Consider the following 11558-nt stretch of genomic DNA (forward strand, 5'->3'; position numbering starts at 1 on the left):
TGTTGCTCGAATCACTTGTTTTGCAGCCAGATCTATGTTATGTTGCTTGATTAATATTTGTTTAATTTTTTTCCTTCTGATCTGCAATGTATGTCCATGTTTTTAGTCCATATTCTTTGGGTTTTCTTCATGGTATATGCAATGTATAAGAGATAATTATTTTTTTGCTTTATTTTTTTTAATCTTCAAAGTTAGGTTTATTGAATTTTTTCAATGATGATTGTTTATTAGTGTTTTCTTTTTTTGATATTTTGAATCTTAGATTCAGGTTCATTATAGGAATATGTTATTTAGATTTTGATTATGTGATTTTCTTTTCTTTTTTTTGGATGATTTTTTATCTATTGAAAATCACAAAAGCCAAATGTAAAAAATAATGGTATGAAAGTTGTATTTAAATTTAAATTTTTTAATTTTTAAAACTATTTCATTAGATTCTTATTTTATTTTTAAATGTGTAGAATAGGCATCAAAGAAAGGGAATAATATTAAAGTCCTAACAAATGAGTCAAATTCTAGCAGAAGTTAAGGCTAAAAAGCAAAAAAGAAGATTCAAATGCATAAAGGAGTACTTCATCTCTAAATTTAGGATAATTTTATAATCTTTTTTTAAAAGGATAATTTTATAATTGTATTTTGGATATTAAAATTTCCAATTTTATAAATTCAAAATTTGAATTTTGTATATTTTGATGATATTTATTTATTTATTTCATATAATATTAAATAATTTATTTGCTTATGTGACAATATTTTTGCTACTAAAAATTTGTCTTGACAAAAATGTCTAAAATAAACTTAATATTTATCACAAATAATCTATTATATTAGTGACAAAATTAGCATAACATAATTTTTATTTTAATGATAATATTATTTTTAAATTAATAATTTTATTTGTGACAATAATAAACATATAACAATATCTCAAAGTAGCATTAGTGACGAAGTATTAGTACCAATAAAAATATTACTATTGACAAAAACATTTTGTCACTATTGTAATTTTTGTGTCAACAATATTGTCACAATAAAATAGATTATTGTGATAGCTTATTTGTCACAATTTAGCATTTTCCTTGTGTCAACAAAAGTGATACAACATAACAAATTATTGTGAGCACTTTATTCGTCATAATTAAAAAAAATTTGTATGAACAAAATTGACATAAATAAATAAAGTTATTATAGTCACATCGCTTTATCACAAATATTAAATTTGTTGGTGTCAAAAAATTGGTCACAAAAATATGGAGTAATTGTAACCATTTGTCTAAAATAGTCACTCTTATATTTGCATTGCAAGTATTTGTGACGGGAGGTGACGACTTCTAAAATTTGCTACTATTACTAATTGTGTCTAAAATTATTGCTTTTAGTGATAAATTTTATTATCACTAAAAATAGAATTTGTTGTAGTGAGGGTGCTACTTTTTGGTGGATGAAAGTAAATGAAAGAAAAAAAAAAGTGTCTGGTAGAAGTAAAAACAGACTTGGATGCTTTTTCAATGGCAATGAAAGTTGATCGAAGAAGGCATATGAATAGTTATGTCAAGCTATTAGAGAATGATGGTGTATCACAAGTAGAATTTGGGCCAAAGAACACTGTTGAATCAGACACTATTATTGGGCCAAATGACAAAAGAAAAGAAACAGAGGAAGAAAGTGACTCATAGGGAAGTGAATGCCATGATTCTGATTACAGCTTCCAAAGTGATAAACTTGAAGACCCTCCAGAGGAAGTGATAGTAAAGATCTTGAAGAGGAAGATCCTAAAGAGGAAATTCCTGCAAAGGAGGACAATTTAACAACTGTTGTTGAGGGTGGTGCAACAGAAACAGTGGGAAAGGAGGCTGCCACTAATTCTAATTATGAGGATTCAGATATTGTTGACTCTAAAAATTTGAAATCTTGCTCTAGCACTGATGAGGAAGATTTGGATCCTGCATAGCCCAAGTATGCTAAGTTCAATGAGGAATCAAACATGAAGGAACATAAATTCAAAATTGGTATGAAATTTAGAAGCTTTAAACAATTCAAGAAAGCTATCAGGAACTATGGGATAAAAAACAGGTATGTAATGAACTTCAAGCCAAACAACAATTATAAGTGCAAAGCTTTTGCAAACAAGGATACCCTTGATATTTGTGGTGTTCCCCCATGTATAAAGATAAAAACATTGTTCAAACTAAGTCTGACAACTTGAAACATGAATGCCCCAAGAGATCATAATATTAGACATGTAAGTGCAAAGTAGATAGCAAGCAATTACTTGGAACAATTTAGAGCTGATCCATCTTGGAAGGTTGCGGGCATTATCCAAGCAATTAGGCTTAACTAACAAGCTAAAATAAGCAAGCTTAAAGCATGGAGGGCCAAGAGCATTGTTCTTAGGTGAATGCTTTTTTTACTCTTGTTTATATCTTTATTGATCATAATTTACATATCTGACTATAAGTTATAATAAAGATCTCTGTATATACTTGCTTAAGCATAAGAGATCTAACCTTGTATTTTTCCCCCATGTAAGGATAGTGGATGGTGATGAACAATCCCAAATTGCTAAGGTTTATGACTATAGTTTGGAATAATTGAGAACTCATCCCAACTCAACAGTGAAGGCCAAATGTAATGAAGGAGTTTTTTCAGGTATGCATGTGACTAGTTGTCAATTATAGTTGTATTCTGAAATTGAATTGTCTATGACTAATTTGAGTTTATATTGTTCAACTTTGTAGGCATGTATGTTTGTTTAGGTCCACTAAAAGCTGGATTCTTGGAGGGTTGTGGGCGCATAATTTTCTTGGATGGTTGCTTCTTAAAGGGCTTATATGGTGGCCAGTTACTTTTAGCTGTGGGCATAGATATGGCAATGACAACACATATCCCCTAGCATGGGCTGTGGCATCCAAGGAGAATAATGAAAATTAGCAATGGTTCTTAGAGTTGTTAGCTTAGGACATAGGAATAAATAAGAGCTGTGAATGGGCATTCATGACAAACAGACAAAAAGTAAGTGTATTTTACTTCTAAAGCTACTTATACTTTTATACTCATTGATTGTCCAAGGTTGACTTATGATTAAATACAAAAATGATTGTCCTGCCATGTCAATGGTACTATATCTTTAATGATTGTTTTTATGTCCTGTTATATTGTATGTCCTGCCAATTTAATTTCTATGTTCAATGTATATACATTAATGATATGTCTGCCAATTATATTTATATGTTCAATGATTATTTATATATTCTATGTCCTGCCAATTATATTTATATTATCCTTGTATGTCCTACTATCTTTATGTCCTGGTATGTCCTAGTAAATCCTGTATGACTGCTAATTGAGTTTTTTTTTTGTGTATGTTTTGGTGTTTGTCCTGGTCTCCTTTATTTATTGGCTATGGTGTATGAATTGGGAAAATTATCATAGGCCTCATACCTATCATTGAACACTTATTCCCAGAAAGTGAGCATAATTTTGTGTGAGACATATCCACACAAATTTAAAAAAAAAAAAAACTTTAAGGGAAAGGGTCTTAAAGATCAACTATGGGCATGTGCTAGGTCTAGCTACATTCCAGCTTTTGAGAAGGCAATGGAAAATCTGAAAGTATGCCTGCGGGTGCATATGAATATATGAAAAAGATAGATCCAAAACATTGGAGTAAGTCTCATTTCCAAACTCAATTCAAATGTGACATGCTATTGAACAATTTATGTGAGTGTTTTAACAGTCAAATATTGGAAGCTAGAATGAAGGGCATAATCATAATGAATGAAATGATTAGAACAAAGGTAATGGTTAGGATTCAAAAGAAGAGATACAATGGAGAAATGTAAAACCATACTTTGCCCTAAGATTCTCAGGAAGTTGGAAAAATTGAAGGAAATAAGTAACATGAATTATTCAACATGGTCTGGAGGGGATAAATATCAAGTTATGGGGCAAGATGGTTAATTTGTGGTTGACATTAAAGAAAAAATTGCACTTGTAGAAAATGGCAGCTAGCAGAAATTCCTTCTTGTCGTGCAATTTCAGCAATTTACTACAATAGGGATAGGCCAGAGAACTACTTGGATGGATATTCCAAAGTGACCACTGTTCTTAAAACATATAGACATATTCTACACCCAACACAGGGTAGAGACTGTTGGCCTAAGAGTAATCTAACCCCCCTCCTTTTCCACAGGAGACCCTTGCTTAGAAGGAGAGAGGCAAATAAGCAAAATGTGGACTTCACCAATGGTAGAGTACGCAAGAAAGGTATTGCAATAAGATGCAGTATTTGTAGAAAGCCTAGTCATAACAACAGATTCCATGGTGTGCTGGTGTGTTCAATTTTAACATTCTTGTAATTTATTTATTTTTTTCCTATGACTTGAGCATATTTGTCATGCTTTCAGGGGGACAAAGGGGCAAATGAACAAACCAGTGGGCATTCAGCTAGGACAGTGAATGATGGCAATGTGAGATTTTTTCCCCTAATAAATAAATTAAGTTCTTTTGCAATTGTGAAGATTAATTAATTTTCTTATGCTTACTAGAGTGAAAGCAATGATCCTATGGCAACCATTGACCCCCAGGTTCTTCATGATCATTTTGTTCAAGTTTATCATCAAGTTTCTTTTGCAAATTTTTTTCCTTGCATCCAATTGTATGCCATAAAAGTAATTAACTTGCTATGGCCATTATAAGGTGGATCTCCTCAATAAAAGCATCAAAACTAGTGACCTCCCACAACAGGTTGCAGTAGAAGCTGTATCGCAGGTTAGTTTAAATGCTTCAACATTTATGCTATTTTGTTTATTAGGATTGGATATATTAACAAAATTATATCTGGTCATTCTAGGTTGCTGACACATGTGAGTAGGCTCCTATTAGGCAAACAAGTATGAGAGATAGAAGGCCAAAAAGGAATAAATGGCCAACCAGGGGAGGCAAAAGGAATACTAATGCTGTAAATGATAGAGGGTCTGCTATTTCATCAACTTCAAATGAAATTGGCAACCAGGAAAGGCAAAAAGAAAGTCAAGTAAATCAGCCTCAAATGTAGAAAACTCCATCAACCTCAAGAATTAATGTACCAAGACTCCTATGAATGTTAAAGATGGGGCTGCTTCAAAGAAGAAGAAAAAATATGGGTGTCACCAGGTGCTAGAGGGTCTGCTATTTCTGGTGGTACCCAATGAGCATAATGAAGCCTAGGCAAATGTATGTTGCCAATTTTTGTGAATGTTATCAACAATGTCCTAGTGGCAGAACATTTGGAGTGTTTGAAAACATGTTTCTTCAATGTGCACATTTTGTGATTATACAGAATTAATGGGTTTGTGCAAAGCTTTAAAAGTGTACAAACATTGAGTACTTTCATTATGTGAAAATTTTGTAGCATGTCTTCTTTGTTATAAACAATACATGTAACTTTTGTCATGCTTGTCTTCATATTGCTGTATCATATTGTCATTCAGATTGCTACAAATTATTTATAGGTGTTCACATACACAATTTCTGTTGGTATTTAGATTTATGCAAATTATACAGGTGTTCACATACTGAATTTCATATTACTGTATCATGTTGCCATTCAAATGGCTGCAAATTATTTATAGGTGTTCACATACACAATTTCTGTTGGTATTCAGATTACTACAAATTATAAAGGTGTTCACATACACAATTTCATATTATTGCATCATGTTGGCATTCAGATTTCAAGCATATTTCTAAACAATTTATTTTATAAATATCGATGTGTTTCTTTATAAATTTAGCATTAATATGAAATCTTTATTAGAATGACAACCCTTACTACAACACTATACAACCAATAAACCCCTACAACATCAAAATGAAACCCTATTCTAAAAATAACCTTCATCAACAGATAAACACTTGTTACAACATTCTTGGTGTTGATGCAGAGAAAGGGAAATCTTGTAACAACATTTACATAGAACTTGAAATATCTTGATGCTAATGCAGAGAAAGGGAGATCTTGTTACAACATTCACATGGCACTGGAAATATCTTGGTGTTGATACAGAGAAAGGGAGATAGATAGACAGAGAGATGGAGGTGGCTTATGTAATCGAAGAAGACAATCCTTTAGTCGTTGCAGTGATTATGTCTTTGGGTCTAAGCATCATAGAAGAAGAAGGATAAGAAGAAGAAGGAGAAGGAGGAGAATAAGAAGGAGAAAACCAGGGGATGGACAGTGAGAAAAGAGGGCAGGCAAAGAAAACAAGGGAGAAGAGAGGACGGGATGCTGCGTTGGCATATAAATTGGGCTGACATGGCACAAATCGGTTGACGAGGATTAAAACATTCTCATTGGCGCGTCCACACCAGCAAATGAGTTATCAAAATGCATACCACGTGGACATTCCGGCGGCCACGTCAACAATTCCTCATCAGAAATGGATGGGTACCCTCCCGTTGAAAAGAAATTAAAGTGTGGTATCCAAAAAGATACGAATTGAAGTGTGGTATCCATTTTGATAGTTGGTCATAGTATGGTACCCTGATAGGATTTTTACCAATAGAAGAACTAATATGTAAAATATTATGTTAGAGTCTGATAAAATTTTTTAATTTTTTGATTAAATTATAATTTATTGATGGACATGATTATAATTATCAAAATTTGTCACGCCCCAACCCGCGGGCCCACCGAACGCGATAAACTTTGTGACGATCCCGAGGAGGGACACTCCGCCACTCAACCCTTGGAGCGCCTCAAGGCTAACCAACAACCTAGAAAACAACAATATTTACACTGATACACAGCGAAAGTAGCAGCAACAGCAACCACAATAATAAATAGAATTTGAGGGGTTTACAAATGCATAAGGAAGCAACAACAGCTCACAGCTGATACACCAAGGATTTAAGAGTTGTATACTACAAGCCAACAACAAGGTTTTCTACATACTAGTGGATCCCAAGTCTCAACAACATGTGCATGAACGACATGAAAATACATGAACTGAACGGAAATGCAACAGAGAGAACAGTAGCAAATAATCAGTATACTGCCACACTACCGTACCTACTACCTGAAAAAGCTGGGAGGAGGAAAGAGGAGTGAGCAACTACGTTACTCAATGAAGGGCGGTTAGCATAACCCTAATAGAAATATACCTCAATGATAACATAAATATCTAAATATGATACTTTAGAAATAAAATAACTAGTTTAGCGCATGAATACATATAATAACAAATACAAATTTGCAAGAAAGATAGAATAAGAAGGTATTGTACCTTAATTAGGGGTTTAGAATATCAAAATGTGAAAATACTGAATATAGAGTTCCAGATTATAGGAATAAGTCAATCATGAAGCAAAGCTTCCATAATAAACATGTAAATCAAATTAGTTTCCAAATATAAGTATAACAAAGTAAATAACATGAGTTTCACAATAAGTGAACATAATACTAGTGTCAAATCAAATTTATGGGAGACTACCCTCCTAAGAGCGACGGTTGGCTTCGCCTGCTCACCACAAATTCAAGATGACACTACAAAAGAAACAATGGGAATAAATCTCAAACTCAAAATAAAATAACACCCAACACTCACCCAGCATAAAGTGGTCTAGAAACCTCCCTAAACCTTCACCGTGGCCTCAGCTAGGTTTAGATCCATCAAAGTACTCATGTCCTTAATGTTGACCCATCGGTTCACTGCATGGTGACAACGACTACCCGATGAATATCCAGTCATGACTCTACGCTCCCACCTGAATTGGCCCTCGTAGTAATCATTCGAACTACCACGCTACCTTAAAAGGCTGGTTGTGAAAGTACGCTTACTGCAGTAGGGTCACCATACAAACTCAATAGTAAACACACTCCATATGGAGTACAATAGCCACAAATAATCGTCAATCAACAATACCTCAGCCATTTCTATAAGAAAATGATAAAAACACAAGCAAAACTCAAGCTTTTAACACAAATCACTTTTCATAATTCAACACAAGAAACAACACGAAAATTCTTTCATTTGAACACAAATTTCATAAAAGAAGCACCATGCAATAAACTCCTTCTATGGTTAAAACTTCTCAAAAGCAATCATAATAACCCACAAAAACTCATTAAGCAAGATAGATTATATAAACATATAAATATGGGTAATGTTCTAATAAAGTTATACTTAATAGTCCCACTCACAAAGTTGACGATTCCTCTACCTCACAAGCTAATCCTTGGCTAACTCTTTGCCCGAGCTAACACTTCACCTCCTTACTAATCACAACAAACAACATTAAAGATTAGCACAAAATCCAAGCAAAGAAACCCTAGGTTCCATCTATCAAACAACCCTAAATCGAGTCTAGGTTTGGCTCAAAACTAGGTCTAAAGATTACCAATGAAGTCCTAAGGGTTAACTCTAATCCAAAGAAATTGAAGAAACAATGAAAGCTTAACAGTACTATAGTAAACTCGAGATTGCTACATTAACCAAGAAATTGCTACAGTAACCGACCCTTAAACAATGGTTTTCTCCCGATTTACAACACCTAACCAAGAAATTTTCTTACAAGAATCCACTACAAAGAATCACAAGGTCAAGGGCTACAATTTGAGCCTAAAATCAACCCAAACTAAGAGGTATTCTAGGTTTTCCAAGATTTTCAAAAATGATTAAATACGAGGAAAATATAAAAAAAAAAAAAAACCTCAGATCGAAGACTTACCAAGCTCATGAGGATGAGAGGAAGAGAGTAGAAGTTTTGATTTGCTGGAAAAGCTTACCAAAAATTTTTTTTAAAGATGGGTGTCTTATCCTTTCATTCAATTTCAATTTTTGGCACGTTGCTCTCTTATCCTTTCATTCAATTTCAATTTTTTTTTAAAGAAATAAGGGAAAAGAATGGAAAGTTTCGGGCTGCTACAGTAACACTGGCTGACTATAGCTACAAGCTTCTCCAGTAACATTGGTTATAACAAAATTAGTAAAAACTTATTTGGTAAAGATGTAGAGATTGTCCTACGCTAGATGTATGAGATAGGAGTAATGTGTTTAACAAAAATATTTCTATTTGGATAAGCATAAGAAAAATTAGAATATTCATATTTGTTGTTTGAAACACATCACATTTGTGCACCGGAGAGTTTTACCCTTGTAAAATAACTTTAATGTGATTGATATTTGATAATTAATTAATAATTAATTAATTATTAACTAAAATTTATTTACCTTAATTAGATAAGAACATTACTAACATACATGAGACTTAAATATTTAGGTATTTGCTTAGAGGCCAAACCATCACATTTTTCAACAAATGTTTTTTCTCATTTACTTCTATTATCAAAAAGATTTATTAAGGTTGTTTGGTTACAAAATAAAAAAAATATGATATAATTTTATTATATGGAAAGTGTAAGTAATTATTACAGAAATTATATTATATTTTATTCTTATACAATGAGTGTTTTGTTAACAAATTAAAAATATTACGGAGAATAGTCAGCCGGACCTCCGGTGGAACAGTGGAAGAAAAAGAGAGACTTTTACAAAGAGAAAACATGCCGATCTTAGTAGAATATTTTTTTATGCCATAATACCCATATTATGGCATAATTTTATATTCTAAATTAAGTACTCAAACAGTTCATACAACATAATTCCCAAAAAAATATTGAATTATGGTATATTTTATGGATTATGCCATAATTTTGATCTACCCAAACAGGCAGAATATTTTTGTAGTTCTTTTCAACCAATAATATGAAGCAGCATAAGCCGAAGAAATTTGTTGCGGCAATTAAGGTGTATAAACAAATTTTATTAATTGAATTTCATTTTTTTTTGTGCAATTAGATTTACAATCAGCAACTATTCATGCTATCAAAGAGTTAATATTTTTATTTTTCTTTCAAATCAAATACCAAGGGTCAAATTTAAAGAACACACCGAAAGAAGGATTATAAAGAACTAAAATAACAACAACAAAAAGATATAGAAAGTAAAACAAACATAAAAAAGATTTACTGCAATTGAATGATAACTATGACAAAAGACTGAGAAACAACTACCTTGGCCAATATTGAGGTGGAGATTCAAATTCTCTCAGGGGTTGCTGACCCATGGTTGTCATTTTTTCATTATTACATTTTACTAATTAGTTTCTTTTTCCCTATTTACTCATTTTTATTTCTAATTTAAAGAATATTATGGTTTTTATTTTCATTTTCTAAAAAATAAATAAATAAAATTTGTTAATTTTAGAGAAATATCCAACCAACACAATGGTGATAGATACTATAACTAAAAGCAACTAGGCTCATACATGAATAGAGTGATATTTCAAAATGGTAACGATCAATTTATTGATGCAAAAATATTATATAAACCTATATATGGAAGGAATATTTTTCATCCAAATATACTTTATTGCATGAAAATTATATATGATGCTGATTTGCATTTGTTTCAATTGAGACCACATTCTTTGGTTGGTGGGGCAATGAGATATCAAGGCCAATGCTTTTGTTTCCTATTGTTTTGCTTGCCTCCCACCTAACCCTCTTTGATTATGATCTTTTTATTCCAAAAATACCCATTTTCTCTTAACTAGAGTATATCTCTCTTTAGGGGTTTGGTAGGCTTGGTTTATTTTAATTTCTGGGGCATTTGTTTCAAATTAGTCCCCTTTAGGCCTTTGATATATTTCTTAATATTTTTTAATTATTATTATTATGATAAATTTTTATAATATTAATAATATCTCTATTTTTATCAGAACATGGGTTTGCCCTCCTCTCTCACTCTTAAGCACAAATCTATTAGTGAAACAAGTTCGTTTATTGTATACCTAAAAGCAAGCTTACTAAAAAAGTTTGCACTCGCTCTTTTTGATGTATGTCAAAGATGTGTTGAAGAAATCAAGCTCAGTTTTTCATGTTTGAACTCAAACATGCCAAAAACAAGGGAGGCAAACTCGCTACCATCATACCTGGCTGCATAAACGTCAAAAGTGGTGAACTCATCCCGTTTTTAATGGACAACAAAATAATAGTGGGTTTACCATCTTTTCGTCTATTGGCGCTAGACACTGATGTGGGTGCATGTGAGAAAAATTAAGGGTAATTTAATAATTTAAATAAATTTAAATTTAAATGATTTGAAAATAAGGGCATTTTGGGAATATAAAAGTTTGAGAGATTTTCTTAATAAAATTGGAAGAATTTGAGAGTCTCATGTTACTTTTCTCACATGTTCTAAATACTTGTGTGTTTATTTTATTTTATTTTGAATTAGCCTTTTGATCCCTCTCCTTGAAAATAATTTATGAAAAATCTTAAAAATATGTCTTTTCTTTTCCAAATGTCAATTTAGACATAAACCATTATATTCCAATGAGTTAAAAAAATCAGTAAATAAAATCATATTTCCAAGCATTTATTTTATAAACACATGTTATTAATTAGTCACAGATCATTCATTTAAAAAACCAACGTAAATAACCAAAATATGACAAATATTATCTCAAAACACTGAATTAATTAAAAATTATTCATTTTGTAAATATGAATAATT

The sequence above is a fragment of the Dioscorea cayenensis genome, unplaced genomic scaffold (genome assembly GCF_009730915.1).
Source record: "Dioscorea cayenensis subsp. rotundata cultivar TDr96_F1 unplaced genomic scaffold, TDr96_F1_v2_PseudoChromosome.rev07_lg8_w22 25.fasta BLBR01000311.1, whole genome shotgun sequence".
Taxonomy (NCBI): domain Eukaryota; kingdom Viridiplantae; phylum Streptophyta; class Magnoliopsida; order Dioscoreales; family Dioscoreaceae; genus Dioscorea; species Dioscorea cayenensis.